Source organism: Saccopteryx leptura, chromosome 1 (assembly GCF_036850995.1).
Source record: "Saccopteryx leptura isolate mSacLep1 chromosome 1, mSacLep1_pri_phased_curated, whole genome shotgun sequence".
Classification (NCBI taxonomy): domain Eukaryota; kingdom Metazoa; phylum Chordata; class Mammalia; order Chiroptera; family Emballonuridae; genus Saccopteryx; species Saccopteryx leptura.
This window is the reverse complement of record NC_089503.1, coordinates 117,950,459-117,965,702: the sequence shown is the minus strand read 5'-3', so window position 1 is coordinate 117,965,702 and position 15,244 is coordinate 117,950,459. Positions and strand designations below refer to the sequence as shown.

The following is a 15,244-nucleotide window of genomic DNA, read 5'->3' as shown; positions in this document are numbered from 1 at the left end:
CATAAATGTTCCCTACTATTATTTTTGTATTGAAATACATAAGCAATAATTTATATGAAGACAAGTAAAGCAAAGTATAAAAGAAATGTGACTCAGTTTGAATATTACATAGAGTGGATAGTAAAGACTTTATGAAAGTTGATATTTGGTCTATGAATAAAGGGAAGAAATGACTGTGGGCTTGTCTAAAGATGAACCTTGCAGGCAGAAGTGAAGTATGTGCTAACTACACAAAGCTAAAGAAATTGAAGGAGTCCACAAACTTTACTAGTCACAGTGGCCGGAGCAGAATGTAAACGGGAAAAGTAAAATGAGAATGAAGGGATAGAGAGGACTAACTCAAATTAGGCACTGTAGGCTCTCCAGGAAGGTTTGGATTCTGCCTATGGGAAACATTGGGTGGTTTCTGGTGGACAGAGTAGAGAAAGTCTTAGTTTGATTAGGCTGAACCCTGGCCTAAAAATTTATACATATTACACATGCAGAACTGGAAACATGCATAACATGGAAACAGGTCAGTTGTAGCTGTACTCTGTGTTTTTTCATTCTGGGGCCCATAATAAAAGACCACGCCCCAAGACAAAAGGGAAAATGGAGAGAAGTGCTTCAGTTGGGAATTGGCCCATATTACTGCCATACAAATCTCATTACCTACAAGTCACAATGCCACGCCTCTCGATAAGGTCAAATGTGTATACTCTTTGTCCTGAGAATCTCAAAGTAACAGGGGTGAAAGTATATATGTCTTAGAAAAAAGAAGCAGATGAATGTAAGCGATAATATCATCTGTTAAGGCTAACAAAATTGTGTGAGTTTAAAATGATCCTTCAATTGCTGTTTTGTAGGGATTGTTGTATATGAAAAAATAGAATCAGGGAAATGAGATAAGATGATAGAAATTTTCTATGGAAAGCAAGAATGTCTTATATATTAGAAAGAGAGGTGAAATGAAGTGATTAGATTGAGGACATTTATTGAAAGTAGAGTTGATGAGATTTGTTGGTGGATTGGTTGTAAGGTGTGAAAGAGAAAAAACTCAGGATAACTTTTGTGTGTTTATGTTGGTCTGAGCAACTAGAAGAAGGGGCTATTGATGTACTGAGATAAAGAAGATTGACATATAAGTGAAAACATAGCCTATGTGGGCTAAAACACATTTTAAAAAATGCAAAATTAATTACTGAATTTAAATTAAATTAAAAATTTACCAACAATAAACAACTGTAACCATAATAAAAAATTCAAATAATATAATTTATATAGAAAACATGTTGAAATGTTCTTATAGAAGAGTGAAAAAAATAGAAAAGAAAAGAACTAATACAAGGGACAGATTTCAGTATCTTAAAAAATGGCAACAAAGTCTTTAAAAATGATCAAATACAACATATGCCATGTTCAAGGATAGAAGGCTGGGGAGGATGAGGATGAGCAGGATGAGGATAAGATGAAGGAGAAAACTTTTTGACTGGAAGATAATGAATTTTCAGGTAAAAAAGAAATGCTCTTGGCTGAAAGTGAGAACTATAATAAAAGAGATAGCACGGAAAATTATTGATACAAGTTTTGTGTGAGTGTGTGTGTGTTTAATTGTAGATTTTGTCATAATTACAACACACTTCCCCATGAAAGAAGTATGATCTCACCTGATAAAATTAGAGGAGTTATGGTTCTCACTGATATTCCTCAATGAAGACAGGAAATAAAAATTTTTGAATTCCTTAGGCGGTTACAGACTGATGCAATTTAAAGACAGCTTTTGCAGTGGGTCCCAAAGGCCGCCCCTAAACTAACCAAGGCAATTTAGAAGCAGCAATCTCCTTTCTGCAGCAGTACTTATACAGGGAGTAGGTCCAGTAAACTGGAGGGTCAGTGTGCCTGAAAACCCAGGTTAACCCAGCCATACCCCAGATTGAGCTGTTACCACTGCTCTGAGGCTGCATTCTCTTTCACTAGTTTTGCATTGATGGTGATACTCCAGAGGACACTGGGCAAAGAGGGTCTTTCCATCATTTCAAAAAGGCTAGTTTTACTTATAAGTATGAAATACTTGAGAAAATCAATAAACTGTTCTTATTAGATGGCTTAGGAGTGCGTTTGTCATTGAAACTATCTGAAGCTTAGAAACACTTGAAAATGAAGCTATGCAGAAAAAAATGATGTAATGGGTTTTTAAAGAGAATTGAAGAAAGAATTATCAAACTGTCTATTGGAATAGTCTTGTATTTTAGAACCAGATCTAAACATGCATCAGCTACCTTGTACATTTAGTTAATGGCTCAATTATATAGGAAAGGCACCAGATTTGACATCGTATAATGTCTCTTAAGTAACTAAATAGTACTAATTTTCACATTTTGTTTGGTTTGTGGCTTGTCTTTAGATCAACTTTTGAACCTAATTCTAGGCTCTGTCTAGTGAAATCTTCTTTTGTGTTTCACCCCTTAGCTATTCTATTGATGTTCTCACCATTTTGTACATCAAATCTCTTCATTTTGATGATGATTTTTTTAAACATCAGTTGTGTTAGCTTTCTTGTAGTCATTTTAATATGATTTAAAAAAAATATTAGTTTTGGACTAACACTATAACACTTTAAGTTTTATGACTCTAATTATCCTCCTCTCATTCTTCACAATAAATTAATTTTATATATGGAATATTGTTTTTAAATTTTAAGTTTAAAATGTATATATATATATTTAAATGTAATAAAATATTTGCCTTTTGTAAAACTATTTATATATTTTGACATGTTTGCCTATTTTATCTAATCTTCTAGTATGAATATATTTAAGTCAGAGCCCAAGACAAAAATTCATACTGAATTACAAATTGCTCCCAGACATTTTCTTCATCTACATATATCCTCAAGAATTTTCAACCAAGGCAAGAAGAAACAACACATGGCATAAAAATCTATAAACCACTTGTTTTGACCTATGCATTAAAAAATTCCATAATTAATACTAATATTAAACCAGATTCTTAGAAATCTCTGATAGCCATATCAAAAGCTTTTGTTTTGCAATATATTTCTAACTGTAAAACAACAACAACAACAACAAAAAAAACCTCTTCAAACTAAGATTAACTGTAAATTGACACTAATATATATTGTAATCCCACTTTTTTTTTTACCTTTATCCCTATCATATACACTTCTTAAATCAATGGGGGAAGAAAGAATAAATTAAAACAACAGGTTCCAGAAAAACTGCAGAAAGTTGCTAGAAAATATCTCTGAATAACAAACAAACAAAACAAAACAGTATTTCAACAGCATTGCTTCTCAGACATTTTTCATAGCTATTTACATGTAGTTTGAAAAAATAATAATTAAAATGTCACAACATAATGTAGAAAGATGTGGCCCTCAGAGTCGCCATCACACCCGTTTAGGGGTCAGCTCCCCACACCAGTCGCAGCAGCACCGAACTCAGGTTGTGTCGAAGGGGGTGCTAAGGAAGAGTATGGAAACTTTAACCAGTGATAGGGTTTCATCTAGAACCTCCCAAAAGGTAATTTTGTATGAATCTCATAAAAATTATGAGATAAAACTTTCCCTGGCTCTCTTAACCTACTATGAGGAGTCCTCTGAGCTCACTTAAGATCTAAAAATAATAATAAAACCAAAAATTGAGGATCACGAGGATAATTTTTTGAAACCTTGACACGAACTGCACAGGATCAGGTAGTAATATAGTTAGAACTCTGTCTTGTTCTTTTGTGAGCTCTGACTTGACATCACCTCTGAGAACAGCAGTTGCCACATTTAGACAATGGAAAAATAAAATATACAATTTGCTGAGGTTTGATTACCTTATATAAAGTTTTTGTGAGGTTATAAGACTTATCTGAGATTAAGCAAGCACATAATAGATTACAGCTACCAATGATATTTATTTTACTATTAAAATTTTATATATTATACAGTAAAAGATACCAGTCATTTATTTGGTAGTTACAATTTACCATTAATTTTATTACCTAATTTTTCATCTTCTTTTTTAAGACTTTATTTATTCAATTTGCAGAGAGGAGACAGAGAGAGAGAGAAGGGGGAGGAGCAGGAAGCATGAATTCCCATATGTGCCTTGACCAGCCAAGCCCAGGGTTTTGAACTGGAGACCTCAGTTTTCCAGGTCGACGCTTTATCGCACTGCGCCACCACGGGTCAGGCCTAAATTTTCATCTTTTAACATTTATTATATTGACATTTGTTGAAGTCAAGTGAGTAATCTTTGATTTTATTTACAAGTTTTATTTTACTGGCAATTTTTTATTAGCTGTGTCTATTTTTATTTATTACCTCATTAAGACAAACCTAGTCCTACTATGACAGACATTTGCCAAAGGTTAACAATACAAAGTAGATAGGTTTAGCTCAGAGTGATGGTTACAAAATTTAAATGAAGATTTCCAAGGACATCACTAGTAGTAGACATGCCTCTGAGAACAATTTTGATGCAAAAGTAGACATTAGCCAGGTAAAAACAAAACAAAAACGGAGGAAGAAGGAAGGAGTCAAATCATGGAACTACCTTTTTTTTTTTTTTTTTTTTGGAGCTACCCTTTTACAAGGAGAGTACAGATATCATATTTTCAAGAAAATATTGCAGCAAAAAGTAGTTTACATAAGGGATGGGAAGCATAACCATTGGAAAGTAAATAGACCAAAAAAGGGTTTGATATGTACAGGGAAAAAGTTTGGTTTCTATTCTGAAAATGAAGATGTAGATCCAAAGATCATGCAAAGGAAAAGACTGAAGTTTATAAAGAAAAAATAAAATAAATGCATTCTGAGTGTTTGAAATGCCAAACTTGAGAGACTGTGGAGTAGAGAATGGGAATTCTGAGACCACAAGTAACAAAGCCATTCAGAAGGATCATGGAGGCACGATGGTGTGAGCTAAGAAGGTATCAGAATTGGCAAATTCTGTCTATAATTAAGATAGAAAATAAATAGTTCATTAATTTACATAAAGGAATGCATTTCTTTTCAAGAAGAGTTGATAAACAGTGAAATAACTTTGTACTTTAGGTTAAAAAACTATTGGGTGTTCAATTGAATTTCTGAATGACCTAGATTTAGATTTTGTTTTATAACCTGAAACCAAACTACTTTTACTACCATAATCCTTTTGCATCTCTTTTGTGGCCTAATTTTTTTTGATGTTCCTAGATAAAGCATTAGACAAAGCCGCAGAACTTTTCAGGTACTCTACATAATATATATTATAAATAGCAATATATTATAAATATATGCATTAACAATTCCAGACTGAAATATTCATTACACAACAATATTCTGGTCCAGAATAGCAAACCCCAATCTTGTATCTACTCAAGGCTTGTAAGCTTCCAGTAGGATGTGAACTAGCTGGTTTGTTTTTGCTATATTATTTTAACGGTTCCAGATTCTGAGCCAAAAGAATGGAAGGGTTTGCTAAAAGCAACGCAGTCATTTATGAGAGAGTTAGCTGTAATCTTGCATGCGGGCTTTCTCCATCATTGATGCGCTCTTGCTTGTTGTTTTTCAAGGACCATTTTTATTGTCTGTGACATTATCCACTAGGGACTTGCAATGGTAGTCGCCTTGATATAGATAATGTCCAAAACTTTTCTTGCACTTAACTTAGCACCTCTCTTTCGTCCTTTGGATCAAGGGAACTGAGCACTCTTCTCATCAAGGATTAACATTCTAAAAAGTCTTGCTGAGCAGAATCCCTAATGTCCTCTTATACTGCTCACAAAAATTAGAAGATATTTTAAAATGAATATGAAGTTATAAATAGCCCCTAATTTTTGTGAGCAGTATATTTTTCAGTAAGCAGAACACATTTTTTCTTGCTAGAAATAAAGACTTGGTACCTTAGCCTAAGCTGTGGGGCATCTGCTACCAGTCCATAGGTTGACACACCCTTGCTGTGACTGTCTTGGAACCTTCCTTATGGGTTTAAGGTGAAGAGAGGCATTCTCTGTCTTTGTCCAAGAAAAGTTTGAAAGAGGTGGTTGGTGGACTTTATGCTGCAAAATTTTTCTAATAAGATCCTCTCTTCCACACATTCAACCATCACCTTTTTTAAAGGATGCAGAAACTGGTAAATGTTTCTCAAAGGACACTTGAGTAATTTCTTATGGAAGTAATGTGTAGACATCTACTTTTCATCAGAGGAAGGTGACAGAGCATTGTTTTTCTCTCAGCCTTTCTTTAGAGTCCTTTGCAGAAACATTGAGACAATAGAATGATGCTCATTTATAACCTGTCAGAGAGGCCTTGAAAGATAGAATAAATGTATTTTGATCCTGGTTTTGATACCTAGAAGTTTGGTGAGGGGATATGGAGCCCTGAAGAGGAGAAAGAAAAAAGTGACAAAACTTTTATAATAGCCTGTTTCTTTTCTTTTCTTTTTTTTTTTAGGTGATGCCAACATTTTTTTTTTTGTATTTTTCTGAAGTTGAAAATGGGGAGGCAGTCAGAAGACTCCCACATGCGCCAGACCGGGATCCACCCGGCATGCCCACCAGGGGTGATGCTCTGCCCATCTGGGGCATTGCTCTGTTACAACCAGAGCCATTCTAGTGCCTGAAGCAGAGGCCATGGAGCCATCCTCAGTGCCCAGGCCAACTTTGCTCCAATGGAGCCTTGGCTGCAGGAGGGGAAGAGAGAGAGAGAAGGAGAGAGGGAGGGGTGGAGAAGCAGATGGGCACTTCTCCTCTGTGCCCTGGCCAGGAATCGAACCTGGGACTCCTGCACACCAGGCTGACGCTCTACCACTGAGCCAACTGGCCAGGGCCTAATATAGCCTGTTTCTTGTCTTGCATTTTGTAGCTAATAAAATGTGCTCCCTACATCATCTGTACTTAAAAGTACTTTACAAAATGTAAATTATATGTGTGTATATAAAATAGATTATATTTATATGTGAATATATAAATGCATGTGAATGTATATGAACATGTGTATAGGTTTCCATGTGTACTAAAAAAATTTATATACACATATAGGTATGTGTATGTATACCATATTGTGCATATGTATATTTCCATATATCCAGGCACACAAATCCATAAAGATGATAAGACATAAGTACTATTTCCCTGGGAAGAATTGCATTTGGAATAATTTTTCAAAATCAACAGCTGGATTTGATAAGTATATGATATATATATTATAGATGTTTAAACCTGATGTATAAGGAAATATAAATACTTAAATAAGAGACAATTTCTCTTCAAATTATGTCTTTCTTAAAGTTAATGTTAATTAATATTTGTGAAATATATTATTTTGTTTATTAATATATTTTCTAATGTTTAAATCCTGTTGCTATATGTTAAATTTAACATTTCCTTTCGCACATATTTAGTAAACATATTCTCTGTATATCATCAGTATACAGGCTATGACATTGAAAACATCATATTAATTAAGCACCAAATTGGATGTCTCCTCTCAAACTGCTCTTCCACATATTTGATATAAACCTTTCAAATTGCAGGGGAAAGCGACATCAAATTTCAGGGCTGCGTAAGAGAATCAGTTATCTTGGTGTCACTGGAAGCAAAATCAATTCATGTGTTCTGTCATCCTTTGAAACTACTCTCTCACATGCTGTCAGCAATAAATTTTACAGGATTTCCCCAAAGTCAATTGCTCCTTCTATTTGGGATTAAGATGAAAGCAAATTGATTCTTCCCATACACAGAACAAGCATGAGAGAAGAGATACTTTTAGTCTACTCACTTCACTTTTTTTTTTTTAACTGACAGATTTCTCCTGGCTCACTAATGTAAGGTCCTTAGTAATTGAAATTCTGGCTGTGAAATATGCTCAGGCATAACCAACATGAATGCAATTTCCCTTAGAGTTACCTTCCATGCAAGGAGGCAGGAAATTTATTTCTGAGCAACTTAGTTCTGAGCACATTAAAAAAATATAATGCAACTCTTCTCAACACGTAACGAGAATTGCTGCCAGGATGTGATATCAAATATGACTTTACTATATCATCCAAAATCACTTGTAATCCCATTTTTCTTTTTTCCTTTAATCAAATTGAACACATTCAGCATTGACATTTAAAATTTTAAAATAATTTTTCTTAAAATATAATTTCTTAGTAGAGAACAAATTATAAAATCAAACTAAGGCCATTTACAACCTTTGGAGGCTTATGCTATCATTTAAACAAGTTCTGTTGATACCGACTATAAGGAAAGTGTCAACATAAAAATACATTATCTTTCTCCTTTTCAGGAGTCTAAACATGTGGATGAATTTAAGAGAATGATTTAAGCTAAATTAGAATTTGGCAAAGGAACATAACTAACTATTTAAAATGCCAGGAGGATGTGACCAAAGATTACGAAAGAAGAAAAAAAAGTAATCAAACAATAGAAACTTATGAAATATAGAATACACTGAATTTCTATTAAATATGTACATACATATTGACCACCCTTTTGATGTTGTATGTACAGTGCTTTGTACTTGTTTGCCCATCATGTCCCCTAAGTGTACAAAATCGACTGCTAATGTTTCCAGTAAGAGGCTACATCAAGTGATTGACCAGGAAAAAATGTTAACAGGGATTAGGGACTACAAAGCAGAAAATCAGTGATGGTGATCACTCTCAGTCAGGCATGGTCCATTCCAGCATAGCTGCAGTTTTGAAAAACAAGACCAAAGTGATGGAAGCTATTGAAGAACCTGCTCTTTGAAGGCAAGGAAACTAACAAAAAGTAGAGAAGGACCTATATTAGGCATGGATAAATCATTAGTGACAGAAGTATATCCCTCTCAGCACCATGAGAGACTATCATGTCCAAAGGAAAATGTTTGTGATGTTATGTTCTTAATAATAGTCACCTTCTTCAGTCTTTACTGACTACTGAAGAGAACATTTTTTGTCAGCCTTGCTAGGAATTTGGAGGTCTCCCAGACCTTCTGTGGAAATGCCTGCTTCATGCTTCTTGCTTTTTCTTGTGGTAAAAATATTAAATGTGTCTGCCTTCTCTGGATTCTGCATGGTACCAGGATAAATGCTGACAGCCTCCCTTTGGCCTCCCCAAGGGCAAGCTAAAGTTCAAGTCTGTGGTCCCTTTCTGACCCACAGATGTCGTTTGGCTTTCTGTCTGTGCTGCCTAGCCGTCTGACAAAGGTGACTCTTGCCACCCTGGTAAGAGCACACAGGGTACCAACCACAGAGTGGAGCTTAAGCATGTGTTGTGCTGGGGGAGCCTGTGGCAATTTAGGGAAATTGACATGTAAGGCTTCCCCTGCATTCAATGGTGAACTCCTTGATGGGGCCCATGATGCACTTGTTATGGTTTGTGTTCCTTAAATTCTCTTTAATAGTCTTATTTGCTGCCCTTTCTGCTCCATCCTGATCCCCCTCCCCCAGTTATGCAAGTCATAACTCAGTATTCTGGATGGGGTGAAATAGAAATGCTCTTTTCTGGCAACGTCTCACACAGCTCAGGCAGCCACTCTCACACCCTCACTCCCCTTGCCCTAACCATGAGGAAGTCACAGCCCCAGAAGGTCTCACTTAGAGGATGACTTGGATAAGGTCAAATTTTTCCTCTAAATATAGCTAATGTGTCAAAACTTATTTTTTTTGTATCAATGGTGTGTTAGAACTTTCACACTGGAAACTTGGACTTCCGCAAAGACATTCTCTAAGACAATGTTCTACAAGGGCTCTCAGGCCATGACTGAGAGGGGCAGGAGCCAGTTTGTGCTCCACTATAGGGACCACACGTGAGTGAGTTCTGTAGACTATTACACAGTGATAGATGAGATTCCTCCTTGGTCTGTTGATGTATGGTATTAGATACCACAGCTTTCTTCCATGGATGAATGTCAAATCATTGTTGGGGGATTGTTACTACAAGAGACATCTTAGTTAGCCATGCTGTTGATGTCACTACAGCATCTATGTTTGCACATTAGTGTTCTCCTTGGAAACTAAACTAGCATTAAGCACTCTATAATGATTTATAGAAGTCAATGGATTAAAGATGTAAACATAAGATCTGAAATTACAAACTTAAAACACAGGGATAAAGCTCTTTCACATTGATCTTGGCAACACATTTATACCTATTATACCAAAAGCATAAACAACAAAATAAAACTTTAATAGGTGGAACTATATAAAACTAAAAAATTTCCATACAGCAAGAGAAACAGACAACAAAATGGAAAGGCAACCTACAAAAGGAGAATAAAATACAGTAGTCACCCCATCTCCAGAATATGTTCCAACACTCCCAGTGGATGCCTGAAACCATGAACAGTACTGAACTACATATACAGATATGTAACATATTTTCCTATACATACACACTTAGAACAAAATTTAATTTCTAAATTAAGTCATTTCATGAATAAATTTGTTTTTAGCATAGATCAGTGGTTTTCAACTGGCATGTCACACTGGTTGTGACACTGGTGTCCCATAAGAATTCTTAAAAACAGGCAATACCTGACTATTTAGTCAGGTGCACTGTTTTTCTCTTAGATTATCAAGTAAAAAAAATGACAACAGCTGATACAACAATAGCCATCTTATGTGAATGAATCAAAGTTATACCTACTTTTTTGTCAGATTAGCAAAAAATATATCTCTTGTTGTGCCGCAGAAATTTGGCAATTAATTTATATGCACTATGAGATGAAAAGGGTTGAAAATTGCTGTAGATCATAGAAAAATGAAAATATATCATTTTTTTCTTTCCTTATTGAGGACTTTCACTTTGTTTTAGTTAAGAAAAGCACTTTACAGATTCTCTTCAGCATATACAAATTGTTAGCTTCACTACCCTTCTGCTTTGGTGTCATAGCTATAACATAAATGGTCATCAGGTAGATGAAAAGATGCTCAAATTCACTAATCATCAGAAATGCAAATCAAAACCAAAATGTCATGGCACTTCACCTATGTTAGAATGGCTGTTACCAAAAAGACAGAGATAAGTGGCAAGAATATGGAAAGAGAAAACTTACGTTTGTTGTTGACATTAATGTATAGCCACTATGGAAAATGGTATGGAAGTTCTTCAGAAAGTTAAAAGTAGAACTAATATTTGTTTCAACAATCTCACTTCTAGTCATATATCCAAAGGAAATCAAGTCAGAATATCAGAGTTATCAATAGTCCATGTCCATTTTAGTATTATTTATAGAAGCTACAGTATGAAAACAACCTAAGTGTCCATGTTTGGATGAATGGTTATGTCACTTATATTTGGAATCTAAAAGAGCTAAATCCATAGAAATAGAGAGTAAAATGATGGTGGCCAGATATGGGTGATAGGGGAAACGGAACGATATTGATCAAAAGGTACAAATTCCTGTTAAATTATCTTACAGTACACTCTTGCTGGATTTTTATGGCATAACTTTGGATCAAAAGACTCCTTGAAGCAAAATAATTACCAAAATAGGTGTTACTATATGTAGATCTCATATTTAGTACATAGCTAAAGAGAAAAATCTTAAACAGTTGGCAGTTTGATCACAGATGAACAGTATTTGCAGTAGCAATTCAAAATATTTTTAACACTGTCGAAAGGATGGTAGTTCAGTACCACAGACACATGTGTTCTTTATCAAATAGTTCCTTCTTAAGTTCTCAATGTGACAATACTATGTTTGAAGCAATTGATAATCATATGCTAAAATCACAAGCTAAAATAATAAAAAAAACAAAACAACAAACCAACACAGAAACCAAACTCATAGACACAAACAATAGTATGGTGTTTCACACAACGAAGGGGTGTGAAGGATGAATAAAGTGGGTAAAGGAAGTTGAATATACGGTGACAGAAGGAGACTAGACTGTTGAGTACACAATGCGATATACAGATGTTATAGTATAGAACTATATACCTGAAACTTATATATAGTATAGAACTATATACCTGAAACTTATATTATATAATGTTAGTAACCAATCTTCCCACAATGAATTTAATTAAATTGTTTTAAAGTTACCATTTTACCTCTTACTTTTGCCAATATAAATACACTTTCAAATTTCTAAGTATTTTCAGTTTGTCACATATTTCACAAGAATTCTAATAGCATATTTATTAATCCTTCGGTTTTCATAACTAGTTTTAAAATGTAATAAAATAACATTTACCTCATTGTGAGCATTTCTCATCTTTCACAGTGAAATAGCGACAGTGGATTAGTAAGGATTCCCAAAATGCAACATGTGCACACCTGCCGAAGAACAGACAGCAGAACTGACAACTGCTTTCCATTTTTCTCTAAAAATGTAATTGAGTTTTCTGGCTTCCACTTAGTATATAGAAAGTTAGCTGCAACACTGTTGTCATGAAACAATAACAACAACAAAGGTTGGTTTACAAAAACAAAAACAAACAAACCTGTATATATTATACATATACATGTGTGTGTGTATATATATGTGTGTATGTATATATTTATATATGTATACATGTTATGTGTATATATATAATATATATATATCATTTCTTTATGGATAACTTAAAATAATAACTCTGTTAAAGAAGATATGAACTTGAAACTGAAGATCAGAAAGGCACATCAGTGACAATTTAGAAGATCTAAAAAATTCTACAAAACTGCTTGAGCTACACTATATTTATAAAAACTACACCCGGGAACAGAAAATACATATTCTTATAAAGTGACACATGGAACATTAAACCAGATAGATCATGTTGTAGAGGCATAAAACAAATCTTAACACATTTACAAGAATTGAAATCATGCAAAGTATGATCTCACACACAGAAAATAAGATTACAAATCAATAATGAAAAATATATGAAATATTCAAAAGTGTTTGAAAATTCAAGAACATATTTCCACATGACCAGGTATCACAAAAATAACCACAAGGAAAATTAGATAATAGGTTAAAATTGAGTTAATACTAAAACACAATATTTCAAAATTTGGTTAATGCAGCCATAGAAATGCATAAAGAGATAGTTATAGCAATAAATTAATATAGGAGAAAGAACAGTTCAAATCAATGTTTAAAATTCTATCTTGAAAAGTAAAGTAATAAGAGCAAATCAAATCTTAACTAAGCAGAAGAATATAAATAACAAAAAGAAAAATCAATGCAATTTTGAAAAGTTAAAGTAGATAAAATCAAGGAGACAAAAGGATGATTTTTTTTAAAAGGCTGTTAGAATCACTAAAACTCTAGCAAAACCAGTTATGAAAAACAGGGAAGATATAAATATTTATTATAATAAATAAAAAATGACCATTGTTCTAGATTTATTAGAAATTAAAACTATAATATGAAAATAAGTGAAAAACTGTATGCCAAACTTTTAAAAATTTTAGATAAAATGGAAATGTTCCTTGAATGACACAAATTACCAAAGATAAAGATAATAGATAATCTTAAGAGTCCTAGTTCTATTAAAAGCAATTTTATATGCAGTTTGTGTTTTAACAACACAATTTCAAGCCAAACAATTTTTCTGGAAAATTCTAACAAAATTTTTAAAATTCCATTATAGCAGATTTATACCAACTCTTTCAGAAAATAAAGTAAGAAATGCTTTCCAGTCATCTTAATAAGCAAAATTAATGATAAAATATCAACTAAAATACTATAAGAAAACAAAACTAAAGACCAATTTTTCCATAAGCATAAACACAGAAGCCCACAGCAAGATATTAAAACACAGAAGCCCACTGCAAGATATTAATAAACCATTGAGAACTATCAATATATAAAAAGATTTTACTCCTGGCAAGTTCAAAGGTGCAGTCAAGGCTGAGAATGGGAAACTTATCAACAATAGAAAGTCCATCTCCATCTTCCAGAAGCAAGAGCCCAGCAATGTCAAGTGGGGCGATGCTGGTGCTGAATATGTTGTGGAGTCTACTGCTGACTGGGGCTCACTTGCAGAGTGGAGACAAGAGAATCATCATTTCTGACCCTTTTAAAGATGACTTCATATTTGTGATAGGTGTGCACCATGACAAGTATGGCAATTCCCTCAAGGCTGTCAGCAATGCCTCCTGTACCACCAACTGCTTGCCCCCTGCCCTGGCCACGGTCATCTATGACCACTTTGGTATTGCAGAAGGACTCATGACCACAGTCCATCCCCCTTCACTGTCACCCAAACCAGAGACTGTGGATGGCCCCTCTGGTAAGCTATGGCATGATGGCTGAGAGGCTGCACAGAACATCATCCTTGCTTCTATTAGGGCTGCCAAGGATGTGGGCAAGGTCATTTCTGAGCTGGATGGGAAGCTCAGTGGTATGGCCTTCCATGTCCCTGCTCCCAGTGTAATATGATGCTTGGGAAAAGCTGCTATATATGATGATATCAAGAAGTTAGTGAAGCAGGCATCAGAGGGTCCCCAAGGACATCCAAGGCTTACTGAGGACCAGGTTATATCCTGCAGCTTTAACACTGAGGTCCACTCCTCCACTTTTGACTCTGAGGCTGGCATTGCCTCCAATGACTATTTTGTCAAGCTCATTTCCTCATATGATAATGAATTTGACTACAATAGGGTGATGAACCTAATGGAGTAAGAGTCCGCTGGACCACCAGCCCCAGCAAGGAGTAAGAGAGGCCTTCAGCTTCTGGGAAATCCTTGCCCCAATTGATTCTCCCAACACACTGAGAATCTCCTGTTGACCCCACATTTCCATCCCAGACCCCTGAAGGGGGGAAGAGGCATAGCCCTGCCTTGTCATGTACCATCAATAAATTTCACTGTACCCAGCCAAAAAAAAAAAAAAAATCAATGTGGTCCTTTCAATAGGTGCAGAGCTACCATTTGAAAAAATTCAATATTAATTAATAAAAATATCTTTGCAAACTAGGAATAGAAAAAAATATTAGGTCATAAGTCTATAGCTAATGCTGAAATTATATAAATAATTTCAATATAATACATAGAGGAAAATCATTTTCACCATCAGTTAAAAAATATATCTGAGATATAATACCAATATTTATATGTATATAAGGAAATTAGTAAAATGTACTTCATCAAAAGTAAAAATGTATTCTCTTTAAAAGACGCAGGTAAGTTAATGAAAAAATAATACAGAGGAAACAATTTCAATTTATATGGTAAAGGAATTTTATACAGAATTCTCTGTTAACAATAATAAAATAAGTCACATTTTAAAAATAAAAACAAAACATAAGCAGGCACGTGATAAAGAAGAAATATAGTGGTGGAAAA

At 34.4% G+C, this 15,244-nt stretch overlaps 1 protein-coding gene and 1 pseudogene across 3 annotated transcripts in view; one reads left to right on the top strand and one right to left on the bottom strand.

Moving 5' to 3' along the window:
• CDH18 (cadherin 18) overlaps nucleotides 1–15,244 on the bottom strand; it is a 706,139-nt gene that overhangs the window by 144,992 nt on the left and 545,903 nt on the right. The window lies entirely within an intron of this gene.
• Nucleotides 3,345–14,582, top strand: LOC136389722 (glyceraldehyde-3-phosphate dehydrogenase pseudogene; annotated as a pseudogene).